Raw genomic sequence first — 27,797 nt, forward strand, 5'->3', positions numbered from 1 at the left:
ATAATATCTGCCATCTATCTAAGACTTGCATTATAAAAATTATAAAGTAATTAATAATAGCCCCAGGTGGTATGGCTCAGTGGATCAAATGCCAGCCTGAGAACCAAAGGGTTGCCGGTTCGACTCCCAGTCAGGGCACATGCCTGGGTTGCAGGCCAGGTCCCTGGTAGGAGGAGCGTGAGAGGCAACCACACCTTGATGTTTCTCTCCCTCTCTTTCTCACTCCCTTCCCCCTCTCTAAAAATAGATGTGTGGGATCTTTAAAAAAAAGGTAAGTAGTAATAATTATAATTATAGATAGCATCTGTTGAACACTTAATGTATGCCAGGCTCTATGCTAAATACTTTATGTGGATAATTTTATTTCATCTTCATTACAAACCTCATGAGATAGGTACTAATATTATGTCCATTTTTACAGATGGGAAGCTAGTAAAAAAGAGATTAAGGGGCTTGTCTAAGGTTCTTCATATATTAAATGGAAAAACTGGGATTCATCTCAGCAATGCTCAACTCTTAAGTTGTGCTCTTAATCATTTGCACATCTACTAGGTAAACTATTTGTTATAAAGTCCATTGTATACAATATACATCCTATAAGTAGTTTTTAAACATTATGGCATTCATGCATGCATGTAACCCTCCATTGTGGTCCAGGCACTTTGTTAGGCACTGGAGATTCGCATTGAACAAGAATTTTTTTATGGGTTTGCAGTGTACAGGAGGAATGAAACATTAAAGAAATAAGGACACAGGTAATCAGAGTAATTGCCATCACAGTGAGCTCTGTGAGGGATGCTATGAGAATGTATAACAGCAAAGTTAATCTAACTCAGGGGTGGGGTGGGACCAGCAAAGGCCTCCCAAAGAGGATGATGAGGGCGAGTAAGGTTGAAAGAAAAAAATTAAATGTGAGATGTGAGAATGTCATTTTAGGCAAAGGGAATACTGGTGAACAAGACAGACAAGGTCCTTGCTCTCCTAGACTTTATATTCTTAATCACTTTTACTGTATTTAGACTGTACTATCTTGAGCTATCACAAAACAAAACACCATAAAATTCACCTCATATTGAGAACTGAATTTTTGCTATGAATTGAAGAGATGCTTGAAAACTTAAAAAGTTTTTATGATATTCTCTCAGGTCTCAAATAGCTCCAAGATAAAACACTTTGCTTTTTAAATTGGATATTTTGGTATTTCCTTCAAATCTTGGTTAAGAGATGAAGCTTCCTGATTTCAAAATTTACTACAAGGTTATAGCAATCAAAATATTGTGGTGCCAGCATAAGAATAAACACATCAATGGAATAGAATTGAGAGTCCAGAAATAAACCCATATATTTATGGTCAATGGATTTTTGACAAGAGTGCCAACATTATTCAATAGAGAAAGAATAGTCTCTTCAACAAATGGTGCTGTTACAGCTGGATAGAGCACATAAAAAGGATGAAATTTGACCCTTACTTCACATCACAAAAACTAACAATGGTTCACAGCCCTAAATATAAGAGCTAAAGCTATAAAACGCTGAGAAACATACAGGTAAATTTTCACAACCTTGACTTTGGTGCTGGTTTTTTTTAACTATAAGACCAAAATTTGTTTTAGCTGTTAGACCAAAAGCACAAGCAACAAAATAAAAAATAAATTGGACTGCATCATAATTAAAAAGTTTTATGCATCATAGAACCTCAAGAAAGTGAAAAGGCAACCCCCACCAAACTGAGAAAAATATTCGTAATCACATACCTGATAAGGGTCTAGTACCCAGAATATATAAAGAACTTACAGTTCAACAAACCAAATAAAAAATGGGCAAAGGACTTGAACAGATATAGCTCCAAAGAAAAGATACAAATGGTCAATAAGTCTATGACAACATACTCAATTAATACAATAATTCACTAGGGAAATGCAGATCAAAACCATAATAGGACATCATTCTACATTATTATAGTTTGGCTATAATAATTTTTTTAAAAATTATTTTTAAGAAAGAAGTACTGGCAAAGGTATGGAGAACTTGGAACCCTCATACATTACTAATGGGAATGTAAAATGGTGCAGCCACTGTGGAAAACAGTTTGGAATTTCTTTGATAAGATAAACATAGAATTACCATCGTACCCAGGAATCCCATTTCCAGATATATACGCCAAAGAATTGAAAACAGGTATTCAAACAAGAACTTGTACATGAATAGCAGGACTATTCACAAAAGCCAAAAGGTGAAAACAACACATGTTTATCAGTGAATGAATGGGATAAACAAAATGCGATATACTCATTCAATGGAATGTTATTCAGCCATAAAAACAAATGAAACGACCAACACGTTACAAAATGGATGAACATTGAAAGCATGCTAAATGAAAGAAGCAAGACATATTTATATGAAATATCCAGTATAGGCAAATCTATAGTGACAAAAAGCAAATGAGTAGTTGCTTAGGAATAGGGAAGTGGAGGGAGGGAAATTGGAAGGAGGGCAATATCTAAAGGGTACAGAGTTTCTTTTTGAGGTGATGAAAATGTTCTAAAAAATTGTGGTGATGGTTGCACCTGTCTGGCCATACTAAAAAACATTGAATTGTACACTTTAAATGAGTGGAATGTATGGTGTGTGAATTATATCTCTATAAAGCTGGGGGGGGGGGTTATTTTAAAAAAAGACATTGCATTTGGCAGTATCAACTAGAGAAGAACACAAACTATGACCCAGCAATCCTAGTCTTAGGTATATAGTCAGCAGAAAAATTGTACATGTTCATCCAAAGACATGTACAAGAATATTCATAATAGTACTATTAAATATAGACCTAAAGTGGAAACTGAAAAGCTCGTCACCAGTAGAATGGATAAATTGTGATACATTCAAATAATGAAATTATATGAAACAATGAAAAGGAACTACAACTATTTATGACAATATAAATGAATCACAAAAACAAAATTGAGCAAAAGAAGCCAGAGTCAAGATTCCATTTATATAAAGTATAATACCTGGCAAGCCTAATCTATGGAGTTAGAGGTCAGGATACTGTTTTACCCTTGGGTGCATGAGCAGGTAATAACTGGAAAGGGTATATGAAGGGGCTTTTGAGGGCTAGCAATGTTCTGTTTTTTGATTTGGGAATTGGTTAGATGTATATTCACTTCGTGAAAAATTAATTGGGCTTTACACACTTATGATTTGTGTATTTTTATGTTATACTCTAATAAAAAAAGTTTTAAAATTTCAGGACATTTTTGAAAACAGGCTTTTACGTGCTAAGATGTTTCTCCTGTTTTTCATCACTCCTTGATACTCTAATTTTTTTCAGCTGTGTAATTATCACTCTATTTCAATTTTTCAATCTTTTTTTCTTTAAAAGCAAGCCATTGCTGCCCTTAAATAAGCTTTTATTCGAAATAGAAGTGACCATTCTTCTATTTCCTGCTCCAGCAATATTCAACCTTTTTCATCTCATGGCTTATGTAAACTAATTACTAAAATTCTGCAGCACACCAAAAAAATATATTTTCTGCCAATCTGACAAGAAAAAATATGTATAATTTTGATTCATTCACACTGGACAGCTATTATTGTGTTGGCTGTTGTCACTTTTTAAAAATGCTTCCTTTGAGAAGATTTTTAAAATTTTTCTATTTATTTTTAGAGTGACGGGAAGAGAGGGAGAAAAAGGGAGAGAAATATCAATGTGCGAGAGATACATCAATTGGTTGCCTGTTGCACACCACCAACTGGGGACCTGGCCCAAAACCCAGGCATGTGCCCTGACTGGGAATTGAACCCATGACCCATCAGTTCGCAGGCTGGCACTCAATCCACTAAGCCACACCAGCCAGGGGCTGTTGTCATTTTTAAATCTGACAGTCTAAGAGAAAAAAGGTCAGTGCCCCTGACTAAGTAGTCAGGTATTGTATGTTTTAAAAATTCCTGTGAAACACTGGTTGAAAATCACTGTCCTATTGTCTGAAAATTGTTGAGCTGATTTTCTAATAAAAAGACACTTTACTGCTCTCTACTGGTAAATTGTCACAATAAATTTATAAATTATAATGTCTATGGCACCCACTTAGATATCATGTCCTGCAAAACAGCTTGTCCAACTAAATGTGGTGACCTGTCATTTGGCATTGTTGTGGTGAAACCTTCAAAGAGTAGAATGCTGATGCTCTCTACGTGGTTTTGTTCTTTCTTTTTTTTCATATTTGATACTGTTCTTAAAGACATGATTTAAGTATTTACCATCAATCATCACTGAAAAGGTTAAGCCCACTTAGACAAACATATAAAACTAGAAGGTCAATAAATGTTAATCAAGTTGTTCAATCAAAGAACAATTGATTAGCTTTTTCTCTACCCAAATCTGTATCCAGAACAATTCTAGATGCCTTAACTGCTGCTTTTCTTGCTCACAACATCCTGTGAAATAACCTGATAGACACCTTAAAGGCCTCTGTTAATCTACTGCTTGTGGAGGCCTCATAAGTGCTAGGCATTCTTCTAAACATTTTAAGTACTAATTCACTTAATCTTCTAATCCTCATCTGTAAGGTGCCCTTACTTTCTGCACTTCACAGATGAGACAACTGAAGCACAAAAAAGTTGTTATAAGTGATAATATTACAAAAATATGTTCTTTGGGGGATTTGCAGTCCAACATGGACACCAAACAAAATAAAAAACATGTAAAGATTAAAAAACAAACAAAATAAAAGAGTAAATACTTTGGACCCATGAGACAAGCATTGATATCTGTTTGATCCCAGTTTTCTCATTGGTATGACAAGGAGGTTAGATTTGCCCAAGGTCACATAGCTGATAAATGGCAGAGCTAGAATCCAAACTTGGGTGTTTTGGCTCCAGAGCCCAATCTTGTACTTCCTATGCTAAACATAGTACCAGTCCATGGCCTGTTTCTGTTTCTTTTCTGCCTTCCTGTGGGCAACAAGTATTTGTTGCCTATACTCCTGCTATTTTCACCTATTGGATGTATAGATACCCAAGTGGGCCCCTGTCTCTTAGCTCCCTGCATCCTTCCTAATCCCAGAAAAACCTATGACTTTCAGCTAAGGACATGGAAAACAAGGTAAAAAAAGAAGATAGTGGCTCAGGTTCTGATTTATATATGCGGTCTGTCCAGAAAAAGTCCAGCCATTGTTGATATCATAATGGGTTGCACAACATCACTGTGACCTGGCAGCCAAGGAGAGTGGACTGGAATGCGCATGAGTGAACAATGATGACTTCACTGTACTTGTCAGCGGGGGTAGGGGGGCAGTAGACACCTGTTGAGTGAGTATGTATACTATGTGGCCCTTGCATTCAAAATGACTGAGTGCATAGAGCAATGAATCTGCATCAAATTTTGCATAAAGCTTGGGCATTCTTCCATGGAAACTATTTGAATGATTGAGAAGGCTGCAGCTAGCTATGAGCAACTGGTGATTCAGCTTCATCACAACAATGTGCCTGCTACCTATCATGTCTTGTGGAGTTTTTTGGCAAAACATAAAATCACCCAGGTGACTCAGCCCTCCTACAGCCCAGATTTGGCGCCCTGGAACTTCTGCCTTTTCCCAAAGCTAAAATCACCTTTGAAAGGGAAGAGATTTCAGACCATTGATGAGATTCAGGAAAATACTACAGGGCAACTGATGGCGACTGGGAAAAACTGGATAAGATCCCAACGGTCTACTTTGAAGGGGACTGAGATGTCATTATCCTATGTACAGAGTTTCTTGTATCTTCTTCAATAAATGCTTTTATTTTTCATATTGCATAGCTGGATACCTTCTGGAGAGAACTTTTTCATCTTCCCCAATAGAAACTCTGGACCTATTAAACAATAACTCTCCATTCCCTCCTCCCTCCAACCCTTTGGCAATCACTATTCTACTTTCTGTCTCTATGAATTTGACTACTCTGGGAATCTCACGTCAGAGGTATCATACAATATTTGTCCTTTTGTGCTTAATGCCTTCAAGGTTTATCTGTGTTGTGACATGTGCCAAAATTTCCTTCCTTGGTAAGGCTGAATAATATTCCATTTTATGTAAATAACTCATTTTGCTTATCCATTCATCTGTTGATAGACACTAGGTTGCTTCTAACTCTTGGCTATAGTGAATAATGCTGCTGTGAACATGGGTGTCCAAATATTCCTTCAAGTCCCTGCTTATACTTTTTTGGGATAAATAGCCAGAAGTCGAATTGCTGGATCAGATGGTAATTCTATGATTAACTTTTTGCAAAACCATCATACTTTTTTTCCATAGTTGCTGCACCATTTACATTCCCACCAGCAATGTAAAAGGGTTCCGATTTCTCCATATCCTCAACACCTTTTTTTTTTTTTTTAAGTAATAGCCACTCTAATGGGTGTGAAATGGCTTCATTGTGGTTTTGAATTGCATTGTCCTAATAACTAGTACTGTTGAATATCTTTTCATGTGCTGATTAGTCATTTGTATGTCTTCTTTGGAGAAATGTCTATTCAAGACATTTGCCCATTTTTAGATTAGACTTTTGATGTTTAGAATCTTTCAGAGCTTTCTTATGTCTAGAAATTTTTGTAAGACTTGGAGGTGTATGTATGTCATTTTAGCCTCTGGGATGACTTGCGGCTGGACCTTTGTCTCTGCCAGGATGAAATAACCAGTTTCTCATTTAGTTTTTCATATTAATTAATTAATCAAGTAAATCATTAATTGTACTGTTATTCAAAGAGTCAGTCTTTGGGTATGATTGATTTCCAGGCTAACACAAAAGAGTATATGCTTACATGATTATATGAAGTTCTATAATTGTTAAAATTGGTCTATGGTGCTAGAAGTCAAAATAGTGGTTACCTCTTGGGGAGCAAGTATTGACTGGGAAGGACAATTTGGGGAGGGAACAAAGGAAACTTTCTGGGTTTATCTGTAACTTTATCTGGATGGTGGTAACACAGGAACATAGGTAAAAATTTATTAGGCACACAAGATGTTTGCATTTTGCTTTGTGTAAATTATATCTCACTTTTTAACAGAAAATGCTTAAAAAAATTTTTTTGCAGGCTCTTCTTGTAAATCCTTTTAGTGTTAATATCATGGGCTCAAAGGTCTGAGGTGTTCCCTTGTGACCTCCTGTGGCTCTCTTTATTTTTCTCTGTCCTTGGACCCAGCACCTAGCACAATGCCCAGGATTCATATATACAACATGTATTAATTGAGCACCTCCTCTGTGCCAGGCACTATGCTGTGTGCTGAGGAAATGGCAGTAAACAAAATGGATAAATCTCCCTCCTTATGGAGCCACAATCTAGTGGTAAAGATAGGGAATAAATAACCTAGCACATACTATTGAGGACAAGTAAGAGAACCTGTCTGGGGAGTGGTCAGAGAAGGTACCCTTGGGGTATCAATGTTTGAGCTGGGATCTGAGGGCTGAGGAGTTATCTAAAGGGTGTAGGGGGGAAAGGGAGAGAATTTAAGGTGAGAGGAATCAGTATGTGTAACGGTCCTGAGAAGGAGAAAAATACAATATATGAAGGTCACTGTAGTTGCAGTCCAGGGAGAGGGGAAGAGGGTCCTTGAGATATGTCTGGAGTTGTGGAAAAAGCAGCAGTAAGACATCTATTTGGCCTTTATCTTAAGAGTAATGTGGAACTATCAAAGTTTTAAATGGGGAAGGGACATAATCAGATTTCTGACTTAGAAACAGTACTCTCACAGCAGGGTAGAGAATAGATTAGAAGGATACCAGGGAGGATGTGAAAAGGCCCGGGACAGTTTAGGCACCAGTCCAAGCATACAGTGTATGTTTAATAAATAATTGTGGAATGAAAGAAATTCTGACTCCTTTTCTTAGATGAAACCAGTTAGCCTGAGCTTTACAATCAGTTTACAATCCACCTGCTCATCTTCAATCGTCTGTGATGTTTCTGTGGTAACAGACCCTTAACTCCCATTTTAGATGATGAAGCTGAGGTTCAGAGGAAAAGAAAAACACACAGCTATCAAGGGTGAAAGCCAGATCTGAATCCAGGCCTCTAGGACAGACATGAAATTCAGTGCTGGGGAAGCTGCCCTACATTTGAGGAGGGAGGAAGGCACCTACTGAGTTTGGGGAGACGATGATGATGGAAAAAGGTAGAGAGGGACTTACAGGCAAATGATAATAAAGGCTAAAGATTATCTTTATCACTATTAACGTTACTAGACACTATGTGTCAGGTGCTGTACTGTTTTCCATGCCGTCGCTCATTTCCTCTTTGCAAGCACTATTTTTATCCCCATAGTTCAGCTTGGTAAACTGAGGCTTGAAGAACTGAGTTCCCCAAGAATATTGAGTTAGAAGCCTTCCATAGTGCTGTACAGTGACTCTGAGGTGGGGAAAGGTGCCACTGACGATATTACAGCACCAGAACACAAAGATCTTTTGGGTTTCGGTACCAAGCTCTGCACCCAAACGAGCTGGTGCGCGCTCGGCTGGTCGCGCACTTTGAGACGTTTGGTCACGTGGCCAGGCCCCACCCACCCTGGTCCGCCCCGCCCCCTCCCGCACTCCCTCCCTCTCTCCCTCCCTCCCCCTCCCTCCCCGGCCCGGTCCGGCCCATCCCCCTCCCCGCCGGCTCCCTGAGGCCCTGCCGGGTCGGGCTGCTGGCAGCCGGGCGCCGACGGCCGGACAGACGGGCGCACGCGAGGACGGACGGACGAACTCACGGAGGGCCGCGGGCACGCACGGCCGGGGCCGGTGCTCCGAGGCCCGCCCGGGAGGGCTGGGGCCGCGCTCAGGTGAGGTGACGGCGACGCGAGCCCGTAAGGGGTGGGCCCGCCGGCCGTCCGCCGTCCCGACCCGGCTGGCTCCGCTGGAAGGAGGCACCGCCCGGGCCCGGCGCGGAAAAATGGCGCCGGCCGACCGTAGAGCACGGCCCGTGTGCGGGCCGGGCCCGGAGCTGCCCCGCCCGCCCGCCGTGCTCGTGTCCCCGTCGCCATGTTGGGGAGCGGACCCCGGGCCTGCGGGCGGGGGCGCTGGAGGGAGCTGGGGCCCGGCCGGGTTTAGAGAGGGTGCCGGACGCGCGGTTGGGGCGCTGAGGGAGTGCAGGGCGGGCCAGGGTCTGCACGGGGTGGCGCTTCAGGCCCGAGGAACTGGCGGAGCCGGACGTGAGGTCGTGGCCAGGTCGCGGACAAGGGACACTGGTCCAAACGGAACCGGGGTCGGGGTCCGTGGAGCTTGTGGGGGCAAGACCTGGAGCTGGGTTAGACTATGGGTAGTGTTCAGGACCCCAGAGCCGGTAGGATCCGTAGGGGTGTGAGGCCCGAGCTCAGGCTGTCAGGACAGTGGCAGTCCTTTGGGCGGGGAGGAAGGGGTTGCTTAGAAATGCGGACTCTTTAGGTATCAGATTGGGGCAGTCATCAGAGTCGCGGGGCTGAATTGCAAGACCGTATAACTCCTGAGGGACTGAGGACGTATGTGCCCCCAGGATCCTCCATTCCTTATTGGGGGAGCAACAAAAATGGGGAAGGGTTTGATAAGGAAGGGAAAAAAGAGGGACTGAGGTTCGGGTGCAGGAGCTGGCCAGCAAAACGGCTGCAGAGAATGGAACTGGTTGGCAAAAAGAGAGAGTCTCCATCAACTTAGGGAGTTTGTATGTATCTTTAAAAGGAGGGACCGGGCTGTTTGTGGGCGGTGACCCAACGTGTCTTCCCAGGAAGGGGACAGCCCACTGTTTTAAGAGCTGGGTCACCTGGGAGGTCATCAGAAAGGCATTATTGAATCCAAAGATCTTAGAGATCCTGTAGCGATTTCAGGTGATTTTCTCTGAGACATGTATAGAAAGGTAAAGGTGACTTCTCAAGATTTTAAAAGCTAGTAGCAGAGAGGGTACTGGCACTCAGGTCTGCTGCCTCATTCAACACACTGCCTTAGAAGAATTTGCTAGCAGGCAGAAAAATGTTAAGAAATCAAGCATAGCAGCTTATGTCAAAGAACTATTTATTTTGTTTCTGTAATGAGTTTGTCAGTTTGTGAGTTCAGAGGCTGAGGGAAATACAAAAAAAGTATGGGTAACCAGGTATTTGATAATTTCCAGCCTACCTCCATTTGTGCAAAGAAGTTATCTTCAGGATCCTTATCTAGAATTTTAAGAGATGCTCCTTCTCTAGGTGTTTACTATGCAACAAAGGGACATAAAAAGCCTTTTTTAAAAAAAGTGAATAATGATAGAGACCCAGGATCACAATTGTGATCGAATTTTAAATAAAGAGAAGAACTGAAAGATCAAATGTGCTATGGGAGAATTCTGAGGGAAAGCTATGCAAATCAATCATGATATAGTTCTAGGGCTCCCATATAATCAAGAAGGACTTAATTTTGTTTTTAATTAATTGATTGTAGAGAGGCGGGAGAAACATAAATTTGTTGTTCCACTTATTTATGAATTCATTGGTTGATTTTTATATGCGACCTCACCCCCCACAATCTAACCACCTGAGCCAGGGCCAAAAAGAACTTTCAACAAAAAGGTTGTGAGGACATTCATAACAGTAAGATTTTCAATAGATATTCAATATGTATGCATATACCATATGTGTGTGTGTGTGTGTGTGTGTGTGTGTGTATAGCAACACGATTCATTTGTTCTGGGTCTTTGTAACACAGGAAGGCCCAACTTTGTGCCCTGGGCCCCACTAGCATCTAGTGAAACTTACGTATTTTTAAACATAAAACAAAATACAATTTAAATTTCAAAGAAAATGAATTATATTGAAATATAGTAGTTTTTTATTGATTGATTTTAGAGAGAGCAATGGAGAGAGACAGAATTTCTTTTTCTTTTTTTTTGTTTAAAGATTTCATTTATTTAGTTTTAGAGAAGAGGGAAGGGAGGAAGAGAGGGAAAGAAACATTTATGTGCGAGAGAGAAACATTGATCTGTTGCCTCTGTCATGCCCCCAGCCAGGTACCTGGCCAGCAGCCCAGGCATGTGCCCTGACTGGGAATTGAACCAGTGACCCACTAGTTTGTGGAACAACACTCAACCCATTGAGCCACACTAGCTGGGGTAGAATTTATTTTCTTAGGCAAGTTCGTGGATCCCGCCCCCGCACTGCCCCGAATTCTATCTGTGGACTCAAGTCTGTGAATCCCAGGTTAAGAAACCCTACTCCTACTACAAAGTATGTTTTCCATTCACCATACATTTACTGTGTGGTAGACATCAATTGCATGTCCAGCATTATGCTAAGCTTTGAGGCTTCAGAGGTCTTTAGTGCAGGACCTTTTTACTTTGGATATTCACTCCCATGAGAGAAGTAGACATGTAAACAATGGTAAATGCCAGAGGAGAGTTAGCAAAGGTTGTAAGGACACAGCAGTGGGCATGACTCTGCTCTAGGAATCAGGGAAGGTTTCGTGAAAGGATGACATGAAATGTGAAGGAGTTTGCCAGATGGAGAATTGGAGAAAGTTGATTGGAATATGGTTGTGAAGGACCTTACAAGGAGTTTGGACTGAATCCTTAGCTGATAGGAGGTATTCAGGGTCTTCAAGGAGTGGACTGTATGATGATATTTAATTTTTAGGAGATAAATGGATGTCCTTTAGAAGGAAGGAGGACAGGAGAGCAGGGAAAAAGTAATGACTTGAACTAAGGCAGAGACTTTGAGCATTGGACATTAGAATTTGCAGGTGTTGATAATTATGAGTGGTAAGAAAATTTAGATTTCTAGTTTGGGATAGTGGCTGTCAAAAAGGTTAAATAATAAAAGGAAAATGAAGTGAGAATTGTCACAGATAACAAAGGAGAAGATATTTTTTGTTCAAGACTTTTGGAAACCATTGCAAAACTGTTGAATGTATAGTTTTTCCTTCAGGAAAATAGAGATGTCAGCAGACATAAAAGTCAGAGAAATACACGAGAAATATTCCTAGAGTGTAGGAAAATCACAGCAATCTATGGTAGGGATCCACAAACTATGGCCCATAGGTGAAATTTGGCCTGCCCCCTATTTATGTAAAGTTTTATTGGAACACTAGCACACTTATTCATTAACATATTATCTTTGGCTGTTTTCACACTACCAATGGTGGAGTTGAGTGTTTGTGATAGGATATGTACCTTACAAAGCTGAAAATACTTATTTTACCATATGGCCCTTAACAAAGACCTTTGCTAATCCCCCATCTGCGTGTCTGAATTTGGGTCTTCAACTTCAGTTTAGCTAGCTAGTTCCTGTATGATGGAGAATAACCATTTTGGCTCTGTCCTTCTGGCTGGATCCCCCATGCTCTGTGTACCGGCAGCGTGACATAGACCCCTGAATATTTTATGTCCGTGTCAGTGATGCCAAGGCCTGCTGTTCTCAGTTCTGCTGTGTGGCAGCTGTGGTAATACCAGGTTTTTACAGCTTAGACCATGCTGGGACTTGTTTTGCCATTTTTCTATTTTAGGTTGTCTTTTTCAAAAAATTTCTTTATATTTTCTGATTATTAATCATTTGTTGGTTATATGCACTACAGATGCCATTTCCCATCTTGAGGTTAATCTTTTAAATCTCTTTAAGTTGTCTTTTGTTAAAAAGAAGTTCTGAATTTTAATAAAGTTTATCAATCTTTTCCTCCCCCAAGAGTTTGAAATTATCCTTTTACTGTCTTCTTGAATCTATACTGATTTGCCTTTGATGTTTAGATCTCTAATTCATCTGGAATCAACTCTTGTGTGTGATTTGGGGTGTGTACAGTTTAATTTTTTTCCCGTATGTACAATTAATTATCCCAGCACCGTTTATAGAATGGCTTTTGTTTTCAAACTGTGAGTTCTTTTGGTGGACTTTGAGGTCCTAATTCCAGCTCCACTGCTTGCTAATTTGTGACCTTGGTCAAGTTGCCTCAGTTTCCTGATCTTTGAACTAGGATAATAGTGTTTATCTTATAGGATTATCATGAAGGTTAAGTGAGTTAGTTCATGCAACATGTAGAACTGTGTGACACCTAGAAAATGCTTAATAATGTTACCTGTTATTTAACATTATCATTCATATCTGATTCCCAGCAGTAAGCACAGAGGAGAGGCTTGATATGCTCAATATAATTGTAGAATTAGTTTGGTTTTTAGGACAATACAAGGTGGTTGAGAGCTAGGCTAAGGGTTGCAGGAGATGCTTCCCGATTGTCTTGGTTTTAGCTGTTTATCATTAGACTGTCAGCTGAAATGGATGTCCTCCCACCCCAACACTTATTATAGAGAACTTCTGCAACAGAGGATGCAAACTGGCAGCCTGTGGTTGGATTTGACCAGCAGACACCTTTTGTTTGGCTCATACAATATTTTTTTTTTAAGATTTTATTTATTTTTACACAGAGGGGAAGGAAGGGAGAAAAGAGGGAGAGAAACATTGATTGGTTGCTTCTCACATGCCCCCAACTGGAGACCTGGCCCGCAACCTTGACTTGGGGGTGGGGGGAATAGGGAATTGAACCTAGGACCTTTTGATTTGTAAGCTGGTGCTCAGTCCACTGAGCCACACCAGCTAGGATTCATATTGTATTTTTAATGTCTTAAAATTTTATATAAATTTCAGAGTTTCTGACATCTTGAGGAATTGAAAGATCTGTCAACACCAAGCCCACATTCTCTCATATCAAAACAATAAAAGCTGAAGTTTTTAGGTGGATATGTATTTCCTGGTTTTCTTTGTGATCCTCACTACTCACCTGCTTTGCACATTTACTTTTACCACCCTGCATGCATGTAATTTTCTGGTTCTTTCTGAGGTTTTAAATATTATATCTCCTAAATCAATAAATGACATATTAGGATAGGGTCAGGACAGATGTTTGACAAATGAGTTCGTGGGCAGGTAAGCACAAAAATCTGTTTCTAAGGCTGACTCATACTTGATCATAATGAATGAAGTGATAATTGAAATTAAAAAATGAGATGACATTTAGTTCAAATCACTGAACATTTAGGCATCTACTATGTGCTGGGTACTACATAAGAAATGATCATATCAGTGATAAAAGAAAATTAGCTGGCCAGCTTTATGAAATACCACAGAAGAGGTCTTTTTATGTATGATGTAGAGCTGTTTTCCAAAAGAGCAGTTGGATGAGAGAGAGGAAATACAGAAATTCATTCATTTGTCAAACATTTATTGAGCCCTACTATGTACTTTTGGCTGGAACTCCACAGGGTATGAAGATGAATCTAGCCAGGGTTTAAGTGTCATGTGTGATGGACCTGGGATATCAGAGAATGGTACTTGAAAGAGGTAGTCTTTGAGCGGAGCTGCCAAGAATGGTTAGGATCATAATACTTGGAGACGAGGCAGTTTTTTGCAGGCTGAGTGAAAGTATGATTGTGGAGATAGATATTCAGGAGATAGTAGAGTCCAGCTTGGCTCGAGAACAAGATTACAACATGTCTGCTGTTGGAGTTGAGGCTGGAAATGGAGATCGAACATCAGCAATAATAATAGTAGAAGGTCACATTTTTTGCATGCATACTATTTGCCAGATAGTGTGCCAAGCATTTTTATAGTAGTATTTCATTTAAACCTTACAACAACCCTGTGAGATAGGCACTATTTTTATTTATTTTTTTGTTTATTTTTTACAGATAAAGAGACTGAGGCATAGAGCTAACAACTGATGGAGAAAGAACTTGAGTCCAGGCAGTCCAAACCTTGTCCTTAGTTTTTGTGTGTTATACAACTGAATCATGAAAGGCTTTGAATCCTTTTCATTTGCAAGCTAAGAAGTATATTGATAATAACTAATAACTAATTGACTAAGTAATGGGAAGTCATCAATAGTTTTTAGCCATAGGGTAACATAATTAAGGCTGTACATTAGGAAAGTAAGCTTGGTCATGAAGTGTAAGAAACAGCAGGAGAGAAAGGAGAGATAAGGAACTAGTTTGCTCTCTCACTCTTCACTAGATTGCGTGCCCCTTGAGGGCTGGGCTTGTGTCTGCTGGTTCCTGCCTCCCTCCCTGTGGCCCCAGTGTCTACCTAATGTGTTATCTTGCACATTTATTTTTTAAAATTTAATCTTTTTGTGTCTCACCTTATTCTAAAAAGATAAGGTGGCTGCCTAGGAGCTCAATAAACATTTGCTGAGTTAATTAATAAACGAGTAGAGTATATATAAATATGTACATAAAGGGAGTACCAGGACTGTGTTAGAGTAACACAGCTCTAGAATTTGGTGATAAGCTATAGTTTATATATAAACACTATAAAGTAAAAAACCGGTACCAACATCTTCTGTAACTTGTGAAGAATTGTGTATTTTATGTCAGTTAGACTATTAATTATCAATTAATATTAACTATGTCAGTTAAAAAGCTGAACTCATAGAAACAGAGTAGAATGGTGGTTGCTGGGGCTGGGGAGGTGAGGAAAATGGGGAGATGCTGGTCAAAGGGTTCAAACTTGCAGCTATAGATGAATAAGTTCTGGGGAGTTCATGAACAGCATGGTGACTAGAGCTATCAATACTGTATTATATAGTTGAGAGAGTAGATCTTAAGTGTTCTCAACACTCAAAAAATGGTTAATTATGTGAGGTGATAGCTGTGCTATAACCTTATTCTGTTATATATTTTTCAATATATACATGTATTCATCTTTTACACCTTAATTAATGTATATAACTTATGTTTCTTATATCTCAATAAAGTTGGGAAAAAATGATGTCAATTAATGATCCCCAAATTCAGAGGGTATTTATACCTTAAATAGGTATTTAGGTTAGTATTTAGCATTAAGCAGATTCAAATCCCTCCCACCCTCACCCCCACCCCCACACACAAGAAGGCAACAGAAGTTCTCATTAACCAGCTCCTTTACTGATATTAAACCACTGAATTAGAATTAATATTAGTTCTATAGTACTGTTTATGTACATTTTCTAGAGATCACACAGCAGCTGTCTCTCACAGAAAGAAATAGTTGCAAATTTGTGGATCAAATTCCTGTTTTAGATTTTTACTGAGAGAAATTATTCATTAGATTAAGTCCCTTGCCGTAATTTTAAATGTTATATGGAAGCAAGTTCATTTCTGCTATAAAATACAGACTTTAAAAAATTCGAACACTTGGAGAAATTCACAGACACTGTGGTTAACTACCAATTAACCAGTGAAAGTGGGAAGTTACATAAACCATCATCTGACTAGACTTAATAGAGACAGTTTAGTATACCCTAAATAATGGATTTGTTAAACATTCTTTCTCATTATGGATATTAGTGAAGAACAGTTTGTGCATACACATGCATGCATATATCAGTGTGAAGTATATTGATAATAACTAATATAAGTAAAGTTGAATCTCAGAATGCTTACTAAAGAAAATGAGCCTTTAACTGAGTTCTTTTATGTTGTGTTACTTTTCACTGTATGAAGAGATGACTCATTCAGAAGCATTGAGATTAGTTAAAGTGTGGAGAAGAATTTGATTAGTATAGTCTGTATATGTTGACTGCCTCCCACCACTGAAAGATGTATATAGTTGATGAGTAATTAGTTTCTACCTTCCAGTAAACTCATTCATCTGGGGAAATGATGTGAACATAAATAAAAAGAAGGGAAAGCATGGTTTAAATGAAATAGTAAGTGCTGTGGGAATTCAGAAGAGAGAGAGAACTTCACCTTGGAGGATCACGGAAGGCTTCATGGAAAAGGTGGTATATTACTTTTCCAGGTGTAGTTACAAACTGGGTGACTTAAAAATTTATGTAGGGGAAGGGGATAAACAGAGGTGGAAGGGGATATGAGGGGATAAATGGTGATGGAAAAAATAAATAAATCTCTGACAGTTCTTGAAGCTAGAACTGGAATTCAGGGTTTCAGCAGGGCTGTGTACCCTCTGAGACTTTGAATAGAATCCTTCTTTGTCTCTTCCTAGGTTCTATCAGTTCTTGGTGTTTCTCGGTTTGCAGCTGCATCACTTCACTCTCTGCTTCTGTTGTCATATGGCATTCTCTATATATGTCTCCAAATTTCCCTCTTCTTATAGGGTTACCAGTCATATTGGATTAAGGGCCTGCACAATTCCAATATGACCTCCTTCTCACTAATTACTGTATTTTGCTGTGTATAATGTGCACTTTCTGCCCAAATTTTTGAGGAAAAAGTAAGGATGCTCCTTATACATGGGTATAATGATTACATTCCATGGATGTAATATGGATATAATAACCCTGTGTATAATGGGCACAAAAACATGGGTGCACAATGTACATGGCAAAAACAGTACATCTGCAATGATCCTATTTCCAAATCAGGTCACATTCTGTGGTCGAAGGATTAGGATTTATGTTAACATATCCTTTGTGGGAACACAATTCAACTGATAACAGATGACATGATAAAGAAGTATTAAATTAAAATTTACTAAATAGGCCCTGGCCGGGTGACTCAGTTGATTGGAGCGTTGTCCCATACACCAGAAGTTCACCAGTTCGATCCCTGGTCGGGGTGTGTACAGGAGGCAACAGATGATGTTTCTCTCTCACATCAAATTTTTTTTCTCCCCCCTCCTTCTCTCTCCACCTCCCTCTCTCCCTCCCTCTCTAGAATCAATAAAAATGTATCCTTGGGTGAGGATTAAAAAAAATAAAATTTACTAAATAAAAGGAAGGGTAAGATTGCAACAAGGAGAGAAGAACCAAAGGGAATAATGGACATAGGAAAGTAAGGAATATTTAGGAAGTGAAATAGTGAGACTTGTGGTTTGCTGCTGTGTTGAAGAGTTATGGAGAGATCCCAGAGTAGTTTCTTGGGGTCCTAAAGGCCAGACCTAGGACATTTGAATAGTTCTGAGTGGGTAGTGTGTGTGGGAGCAAGACAGCATTGCAGAATTTTGAAATGGCAGACAACTGATTCAAACTTTGAACAACTAATTCAGGCTTTAGGGAGATTCTGTGATCAGGTGATCTTGGATAAGTAGACAACTTGAAGAAAAACAGATGGTTGATGATATAACACACCCAGCGGCCCTCATTTGCCTATGCCAGTAACTTTTCACCAGTCAAGAAATTCTTCTTATGAAAAATCCAAAACCAAAAATAAAACAACAAAAACCATGACAACAAACTGAGGGTTTTTATTAGCCTCTTAGTCATCTATGGGTGTTGAGATAGATTAATTTTTTAGGTTCTCTATTCAGAAGCCTCTCCATGGATTTCAGTAGTAATAATCATGTCGCTCTTCATTTTCTTTCAACCTTTTCTTCAAAATCACCTTTTTTCCATCCTATTTTTTACATCTTGATTTTTCTCTGAACCCTTTTCAGTTTTTCCATATCTTTTTAAAACATCTGACTAATGGTAAGAATTGAGGAAGACTATGCACTATATATGCCAGTGATACACTCTTTTTCTGTGTCCTTTTAATGATAATTGACCTTTTGTTCATAATAGGATTGTATTCAAATTGTTAATACTCATTCAGATCATAGTCAACAGTAGCCCTAAGGTGCCTTTTCTTATTTGCGCCTATGCAGTTTTTCCTGATTCTTTATTTGCATTCATATTTTCTCTGAGAACATGTATCCTCATGAAGTTCTAAAAACTGTATTTAAATATTACAAATAAATACATAACCTCCTAGTCATTATCATATACATATAATCTTTACAACTTTAATTCGTATAGTTTTTTTTTATAGATGTTTTTCATTTGGCAATACATTCATGCATTTTTCCACTTGTTTATATAGTCATCATTTTTAATGGATACACAATAACCAAAGTTTAAATACTCTTTGGTTATTTTGCATTTGAGTAATTGCCAGTTTGTTTTTATTTTGGGTTTGCAATTCTAAATTATACTGCTGTAACATCTCTTTAGAGATATTTTTTCCCCAATTCATTTTTCATTTTTCATTTTAGAGTATTTTCTCTAAAATGATTCAGTTGGGTCTAAGTATTTAACCATATTGTCAGTATTTTTTAGAGCACCTTTAGAGCAGTTTATATTACCACTAACCATTAGCTAATATTAGATTTCATATTTTTTTCTTCCAGTATAATAGTGGTACGTCACAGTTTTGTGGGGGTTTTGATATTTAAAGTTTTATTATTAAAATTTTAAGCATACAGAAAAACTCACCCGGAGATAGTACAATGAACACCCTTTTACCCATCACCTATATTCAGCATGTTGCCATTTGTTTAATAGTATACTTACGTTAAATCTTTTTAAAAAAATCCTCACCTGAGGATATGCTTTATTGATTTTAGAGAGAGAGGAAGGGGGATGAAGGGGAGAGAGAAAAGCATCTGTGAGAGAGACATCAATTGATTCCTCCCCTGTGCGCCCTGACCAGGGATCAAATGATCAAATCCACAACCTTGGTATGTGTCCTGACTGGGAATCAAACCTGCAGCCTTTGGGTGTACAGGGCGATACTCCAACCAAACTAGCCTGGTCAGGGCTGTTAAACCTTTTTAAAATAAAGCCATCATGATATTATGCCTTTAAATATTTTAAAATCCATCTCTTAAAAATAAGGACGTTCTCTTTAGTAGATCATAGTACTGTTAACACATCTAACAAAATTATCAGTAATTCCTTAATATTGCCTAACATCACCTAGTATATTTAAGTTTCTTCAACTGACTCTGAAATGTTCAAAGTGGAATCAAATTAAGTACCATGTATTTCATGTGCACGTTATTATTTTTATAGTTCTTTAAAAACCTGTAACAATTCCCATTTGTCTGCTGCCTCACCATTTCCTGCCATGGCATTAATTTATTGAGACCAGAGCAGTTTTGTTGTTGAATTTGCCACATTCTGGATTTGTCTGTTTTCTTTGTGGTATTTAACTTGTTCCCTTATTCCTTGCATTTCCCTAAACTGGAAGGTTTAAAGACTTGATTATATTCTAGTTAAACATTTTGGCAAAAATAATAATATTCTTCACATTGCATGATATTGCAAGGTACATAAATGTCAGGGTTTTCCACTGTCAATGGTAATATCAATTACAGAGTTCAAGTTGTGACTGCCAGATCTCTCCATTGTGAACTTGTACTTATTTTCCTTGTGACCAGCAAATAAATAAATAAATATATTTTTTGTCATTGATGAGCATTTTTTCAATCTCATTTTATCTAATTTTCATATTATTTGACCATTTGTTTAGTGAAGATTTGGTATTTTCCTTTCAAGTGTTTGTACTATGCATATTAAAATTTTACTCAGTGTAACAAAAATGGTGCATCGTTATAAAACAGAAATTTCAAGTTTTAAAATTTAGCGAAAATAAAATATAACTTAACCAAAAAAAGAGAAGATACAGATTGTAAATATATAACTGGGCGTTTCTTTGACAACATCTTATGATGAATCATGTTTACTTTTTTGTTTTCTAAAGATTTTATTTATTTATTTTTAGAGAGGGAGGAAGGGAAGGAGAAAGTGAGGGACAGAAACAGTGATGTGAGGGAGATAAACAGATGAGTGGGAGATACAGCAATTGGTGCCTCTCGCACGCTCCCAACTGTGGCCCCAGATGCAGCCCAGGCATGTGCCCTGACTGGGAATTAATTCAACCAGCGATCCTATGGTTTGCAGGTCAGCGCTCAGCCCACTGAGCCACGCCGGCTGGAGCTGATGTTTGCTTTTTTTTTTCGTTTGTCTGTTTAAATTCTAAACAGACAAACTTAATTTTAAAGCTCTTGAATCAAAAACTTACTTTTCTTTTTGAAATGGAGATAAATCCTAAATCATAAAAGTTGTTTTATATACGCACACACAAGACACCCAGAATTTATTTTCATTCCTTTTCCTCTGAGTGTTTCATTTAGCTGTCTTTTATACACTGTTCTTTATCACTTTTAAATAATTATTTTTGTGTCATTCCTAGTACAGATTTTTTCTTAGTCCGTTTCTTTTTTGTTATGTTATACTCAAATAGGATTTTTCTTTCAAACCACAAAAGCAGTATAGGCTAATTGAAACAAGCTGAAAATCATTGGAGGCACATGAAGAAAAAGCCAAACATCGGTTCCTCTCCTCCCAGCTACCCAAATGGAATAGCTTAGTGTTTCTTCCATATTTTTCTCTATGCGTTTAGAAACACAGGTATACATACTGATTCATTTTCTCTTATTTTGTAAATTATCATGATGCCATATACATTATTCTACAACTTCCTTTTTTTTTTTTTTTTTACTTACTTGGATATCATATATTTTCTTTTATGTCATTAAGCAGGGATCCAGTTCCTTCTTTCCAGCTGCATAATACTTGTGTAGGTTTCTATCAGTGAACATTCAGGTTGTTTCTCATTTTCCCATGTCACAAAGAGTAGACATCCTTGTGCATAGATTTTTAAGAAATGAAGCTTTTACCACTGAGGTAAATTTCCAAATACTGGTTAAAAGATAAGCTTCTTTTAGTATTATGAACTGCCACGTTTTTTTCCCTTTTATTCCCTCTGGCACTGGAGAACAAGGATCTTTTTAGTTTTGCTAATCAGTTGGATGAAAAGTGTTGTCTTATTTAATTTTCATTTCCCTGACCATTAATAAGTTACAGACCCTACAAATCACTTTTCTAGACTTTTCTTCTCTTGAGTTACTATTTTTTTACTTTTTAATCAATTTGAAGGTGCTTTTGTGTATTTGGGATATTAATCCCTTTTTTTTGTCATATGGTACAAATATATTATGCCAGTCTATCATTTGGCTGTTTACTTTGTGGCTTCTTTTGACATATAGACTTTTAATATTTACGTAATCGTGTCTGTTGATCTTTTTCTTTATGACTTTTTGGGTCATCACCACCCTACCAAAGTTAATAATTCTTTTACATTTTATTTCTATATTTTTGTCCTATGTTATTACTTTTTAATCTTAATTTTGTTTTTCTTTTTTGGTAGTTTGGGCAGAGACTTATTTTTTTGTTTTTTAATATTAATGAACCTGTTTTTACCTTGCCGTTGAATTTCCTTTTCTGATCAAAAAATTATCTCTTCTTCACTGTTTGTGGACAGGCATGGTATTAGATTTTCTAATTTTTAAATAATCTCATTTGAGCTTTGAAGAAAATGCTTTTCATTTTGATTGCTGTCCTGTGTTTGAAAATATTAATGTATTCATCTAATACAGTTATGTCTGCAGATTTGCTAAGTGTATTCATGTGGGTCATCAGTAATGATGAAATGGTCGCTGCAGGACTTGAAAGCTGACCTTAGGACTTCAGTGTTTGATTTAAAAAGTGATAATTATAAGAGCATAAAGCAAAAAAAACAAAAACAAACTGTCAACACTGTCATTATGAATATATTAAGACCATGCAGAAGAAGAAACACCAACAGGTTCTTTGAAATGATGGTCTAAGCCAGGACTCCTCTAACATAGAGCCCAGATCTCATGATTTAACTCTTGTTAGAAACTTTATTAGAGACAGAGTCCTTGTTCTTTAAAGTTGTCTTACATTATTGTCATATAGCAGGACAACATTCATTATCATATGAGAGAGAGAGACATCAATTGGTTGCCTTCTCATATGTGCCCCAATGAGGGATTGAACCTGTAACCTGGGTATATATGTGCCCTGACTGGAAATCAGACCCGCGACCTTTTGGTCTATGGGACAGTGCTTCAGCCAGTTGAGGCACACTGGCTGGGGCTTTTCTAGTTTCTTTAATATAAAGTATTCCACTTGTAAGTAAGTGTCATATAGGAAGTTTCCCTACTACTAAGAAGCTTTGGACAAATTATCGACTTGAACTTTAATTTTTCCATCTGTTCCATGAGAATATTGGACCAAATTATTGCCAAGGTCTCTCTCGAGTAATTCTTGCTCTGCTCAGATTCTTGTCAAGTTATTTTTAGGGAATTTTGTATTAGTGCCTAGATTCTAGGATTTGGTCAACTTTTCAATGTCATTTGTATATTTAGAGCATGGATTAAAAGACTGATGCTCTAAACGTATTATTATTTTTTAATTGTAGCTTTATAATTGAAATAATGTGGTGGTGTTTATAATTAGCCCATGATGTAGCCCTGGCTTGTGTGACTGAGTAGATTGAGTGCTGGCTTGCAAACCAAAAGGTCATAGGTTCAGTTCCCAGTGAGGCACATGCCTGGGTTGTGCCCAGGTTCTTCTGTTGGGGGCGTGTGAGAGGCAGCCCATCGATGTCTCTCTCACACATTGATGTTTCTCTCCCTCTGTTCTTCTCTCTCTAAAAAGTAAATAAATTATATATTTTTTAAAAAAGAACATGATGTATAAAGTAATTTTTCCCTAAATTTTACTTTATCCACCTACTATGATATCTAACAAGGGAAAAATCTTATTGAGCCTCTAATTTATTCTTTTGGTTTACAGTATGCATGATTAAATTATTAACTATGTCTCTATTAGAATTAGTACTAGTTTTAGGAATCTAAAATTTCATATTTCACTAATTTATCTTTTGTTTCTTATACTATGTCAAGATTGAAGTTTAAGAGTTAATTTTACTAATATTTTTTAATCTCTTAAATTGTGTGTTATCACTACCACGAGCAAACTAGTGTTATAGTATTGAAATGCCAGTCTCCTTGACAGGCATTTTGTTGATTCTTTCAGGGAACTAAATTCTGTGATTAGGGTGGAGGTTTGCATAAATTTTCCCTGGGAGCTGTGGACTTGGGAACAGGAAGTATGTACTAGTTTTGTAAGAAACTCATGAGAGAGTGTAGGGAGGATGAGATAGGATCTTTCTTTAGTTGTGACATGGCAGATTGTCTTTGATAATTCACAGGTAGTTTTTTATTCAGACACTTTTAAAATGCCTTATAAATTATCCTGAAACATTTAAGCCTCTGTGATTAAAGGTCAACTTAATTTCTTGAAATTAAGTAATATAGGTATAATATCTAGACTTAGATTTATAAGGCAGATAATGTAGGAATTCTAGGATAAAAGCATATAAAATAATAATTAACATTCTTGATAAACAGTCCTTGAGTTTTCTTAAACCTAGAAGGAACCTGAGACTCTGTCTAGCTTAGTGATTCATCTTCTCATTTTATAATTTAGGAATCTCAGGCCCAGAGAGATTGTGTCCTGCCCAAAATCATACAACTTTATGGGAAGATCATAACTAGAACTCAAGGTACACCCTGCCATGCTCAGCCTACCTCTCTTTCTAGTCTATTACCTTGTTTCATTATTATAAATAATGCTAATCTATTCTCAAGATGTACTCAGTTGATTTTACTGCTAATAATTTGACATTTGTCTGTATGAAAACAGTTTAAAAAGTGAATGTTGAGTTAGGAAATCATTGCACAGGCATTTGGCTTTACTTAATTTCCTTATATGAGTGGTGCTGCAACTGTGATGGTGCACAGTTGTGAACCCAGGACATCTGTGTTTTCCATTCATTTGTCTGCTTGCTGCTGCTGCTTTTTTTTTTTTTATAGCTGTCATTTGTAATAAATTTTTTAAAGGAATCAGTTATTGTTACATTAAAAAAATATAATCAGCGTATTTACAATTTTAGAACAGAAAGAGCAGGAAAGTGACAAGAAAGACTAAGTCTATAGCTAACTATATATGTGATGTAGGGCAAAAAAAAATGTAACCTCTGTAGGACTGTTTCAGTTCCCTACTTACTAGAATCCTTCAGGGGTTCTCCCCAGGACAAATGAATTGGTTTTTAAATATTTGTTAATTGAAGTGTGACATGCATAATGTGAAGTGCACAAATTATAAGGATATTGAATTATAAAATGAATACCCTAGTGTAATCACTATTGATGTATTTTGAAAAACATCCTTGCTGATTATGATAAGCTTTCCTTGTTAAAAAATGAACAAACAAACAAGACTGTAGATCCTCTCATGTCTTTACCACTCTTTCTAGAGTGAAATTAGCCAAAGCAGTGATCGAGAGAACAGGTTTGGCCAGTCACGAAAATGTTACCGTGAAGAAGTTTGTTATGCTTATATGTTTAGTCTTCTGATATTTCTCTTCTTCCTCTTTACCCTTTTTCCTTTCTGTTTAGGTCCTGGATAGAATGGAGAGGGGTCCTACTGAACCTCTAACTATCTTATCTGAGAGTGGTCAGAATTCTTACACAGGTCTGTTGATTCTATGAATACAAATGCAAGTTTGATTTATAAAAGACTTGTATCTACTTAAACAAAGGATTGAATTAAAAATAGACTTTTACTTTTAAAAAAGAAGGCCTTTTGATCTCAATGTGTGTAGAATATTTTACTTTGGCAGGCTGCATTTGGCCTGTGGATTGGACCCAAAGTGACCCAGTTGAGATCTGCATGGTAGAAAAGCAGTTGAGTCATGTTGTTATCAGTTCTGTTAGAAGTACAGAATGTGGAAGAATTTGTAATTGATTACATGGAAAGTACCAAAAAAAGATGAAGAGGTGAATATTTTAGTTGTCCAGGATTCTGGATGGGATTGGAGTTATGGATAAATCCAAGAAGGAAAATACTTATTTGGTGCTCTTTCTGATGTTCTCAGATTTCATACCATTGGAAAAAAAAAAATTAAGAGTACCTTGTAAGTCTCTGATTCAGAGAAGGGCAAGTGTATATAGTTGATTTCTGGGGTTTTTTTGCTCATCTACCATCTCATCAACATGAATGAACTTTATCATTAATCAGACATAAGAACTCTAGCTCATTGATTTCCCAAACCTGTCTTCACATTTGAGTCACCTATGGAGCTTGGCAAATTACTAATGTCTTTGTTTCCCTACTTTCTCCCCCACTCACACCTCCATTGGGATTTTGTTATTTAATTGACCTGAGCTTTGGAATTTTTATGTATTTATTCTTCAATAGGTTATTTATTTACTTACTTATTTAGAGAGGAAGGAAGGGAGAAACAGAGGGGGAGAAACATCTATCAGTTGCCTCTTGCATGCCCCCAACCGGGGTCCTGGCCTGCAAACAAGGCATGTGTCCTGACTGGGAATTGAACCAGGGACCTTTCAGTTTGCAGAAAGATGCCTAACCCACTAAGCCACATCAGTGAGGGCAGCTTTGGAATTTTTAAAAGATGCCTAGGTATTTCTAGAGTGTAGACAAGTTTGGGACCTCTGCTCTAGCTGGCTAAAGCAGATTTGGCCACTATGCAACTTAACTTTTTTTGCATAAATATTTAGATAAATATATAAATAAGGGTATAAATCTTTTGATTTAAGAATCCTTTGCTTTAAACCTAAGTTGTTAATAGAATGTAAGCTTCATAAAAGCAAGCACCATGTCTGTATTTTCTTCACCATTTTATCTTTATCCTTTAGAACAATACCTGGCGTATATTGCATACTTAAATAATTTGTTGAATGAGTGAATTAATCTGTCAGTCTCTAGTGAACTGAGAGTATGCTTTTACCTAATACTCAAGTGGTCTGAGACATCCAGTGGGGTGATATTGAAGAGCCCAGCCTCTGTAATCTGACTGCTGGGTCTCAAATCATGGCTCTGTCACTTACTAGTTGTATGACCTTAAGCAAGTTTCTTCTCTATGCCTCAACTTCCTCATTTGTAAAATGTGGGTTATAGAATCTATTCCATGAGTTTGTGGGGGATACAAATTGAGTTAATAATGCAAAGCACTTAGAACAATGCCTGACACATAATAATGTTCTGTAAATTTTAGCTGCTGTAGAATTCAAGAAGCCCTGGTTTCTCTGCAATTTGGGTAATTTATCTGTAGAATACTGTTTGAGGACTAAGGTAGAATAAAAGAATCAGCTGCATTGAATGTAATTAAAGAAAGCTTGACAAAGAAGGTGATTTTTTTGTCAACTTAATGAGGTATAATTTACATGAAGTAAACTGCATGCATTTGAAGTGAAACATGTTTTGATGAGTTTCAACCAATGTATTTATTAGTTTATAGTATTTCTTATGAAGCAACCACCACAATTAAGTACAGAAGATTTCCATTTCCCTAAAAAGTTTCTTTTTTTTCCTCTAAAAGATTTTATGTATTTATTTTTAGAGATAGAGGGAGGGAGGGAGAGAGGAACATAGATGGGTTGCCTTCTCACACCCCCCCAAATGGGGACCTGACCCACAGCCCAAGCATGTGCAGCCTTTTGGTTTTCAGTCCAGAGCTCAACCCACTGAGCCACATGAGCCCGGACCCTAAAAAGTTTCTTCTACTCCTTGTCAGTCTGTTCCTCCCAGTGCCTCCATGTACTATACTGCTTTGTATTTTTTAGTATTTTATATAAACTCATTCATACATTATATTCTTTTTTGTGCTGGCTGTCATTCAGTATAACGATTTTAATATTTATCTACGTTTGTATATCCATTCACCAGTGATGGACATGTAGATTGTTCCAGTTTTGATGATTGTGAATAAAGCTACTATAAACATTTTGTATAAGTCTTTGCATAGACATGTTTTTATTTATCTTGGGTAAATTCCTAGCAGTGGGATTGTTAGGTTTTATGCTATAGTATCTAACTTCCTTTTTTTCTTTTAAAGATTTTATTTATTTTTAAAGAGAAGGGAAGGAAGGGAGAAGGAGAAAGAAAGAAACATCAATGTGTGAGACATACATTGATTGGTTGCCCCTTGCAGGCCCCAGGGGACCTAGCCAGCAACCCAGGCATGTGCCCTGACTGGGAATTGAACCAGCCATCTTTGGGTTCGCATGCCAGCACTCAGTCCACTGAGCCACACCAGCCAGGGTAGTAACTAACTTTTTAAGAAATTGCCAAATAGTGTTAAAGGAGATGAATATTTAGCAGGATTTCCCAGGAGGGTGCATTTGGTTTTTTATTTATTACATTAAAACTTACCA

At 37.6% G+C, this 27,797-nt stretch overlaps 1 protein-coding gene across 1 annotated transcript in view; it reads left to right on the forward strand.

The window, feature by feature from the left end:
- The first annotated feature begins 8,600 nt into the window (after positions 1-8,600).
- Positions 8,601-27,797, forward strand: part of NCOA6 (nuclear receptor coactivator 6) — a 92,753-nt gene continuing 73,556 nt past the window's right edge. The window contains exon 1 of the mRNA XM_054573854.1: positions 8,601-8,789. The gene's annotated coding sequence lies outside the window, so the exon portion shown is untranslated. The remainder of the gene's footprint in view (positions 8,790-27,797) is intronic.

Source organism: Pteronotus mesoamericanus, unplaced genomic scaffold (assembly GCF_021234165.1).
Source record: "Pteronotus mesoamericanus isolate MK-2021 breed Mesoamerican mustached bat unplaced genomic scaffold, CSHL_Meso_final contig_25, whole genome shotgun sequence".
Lineage (NCBI taxonomy): Eukaryota > Metazoa > Chordata > Mammalia > Chiroptera > Mormoopidae > Pteronotus > Pteronotus mesoamericanus.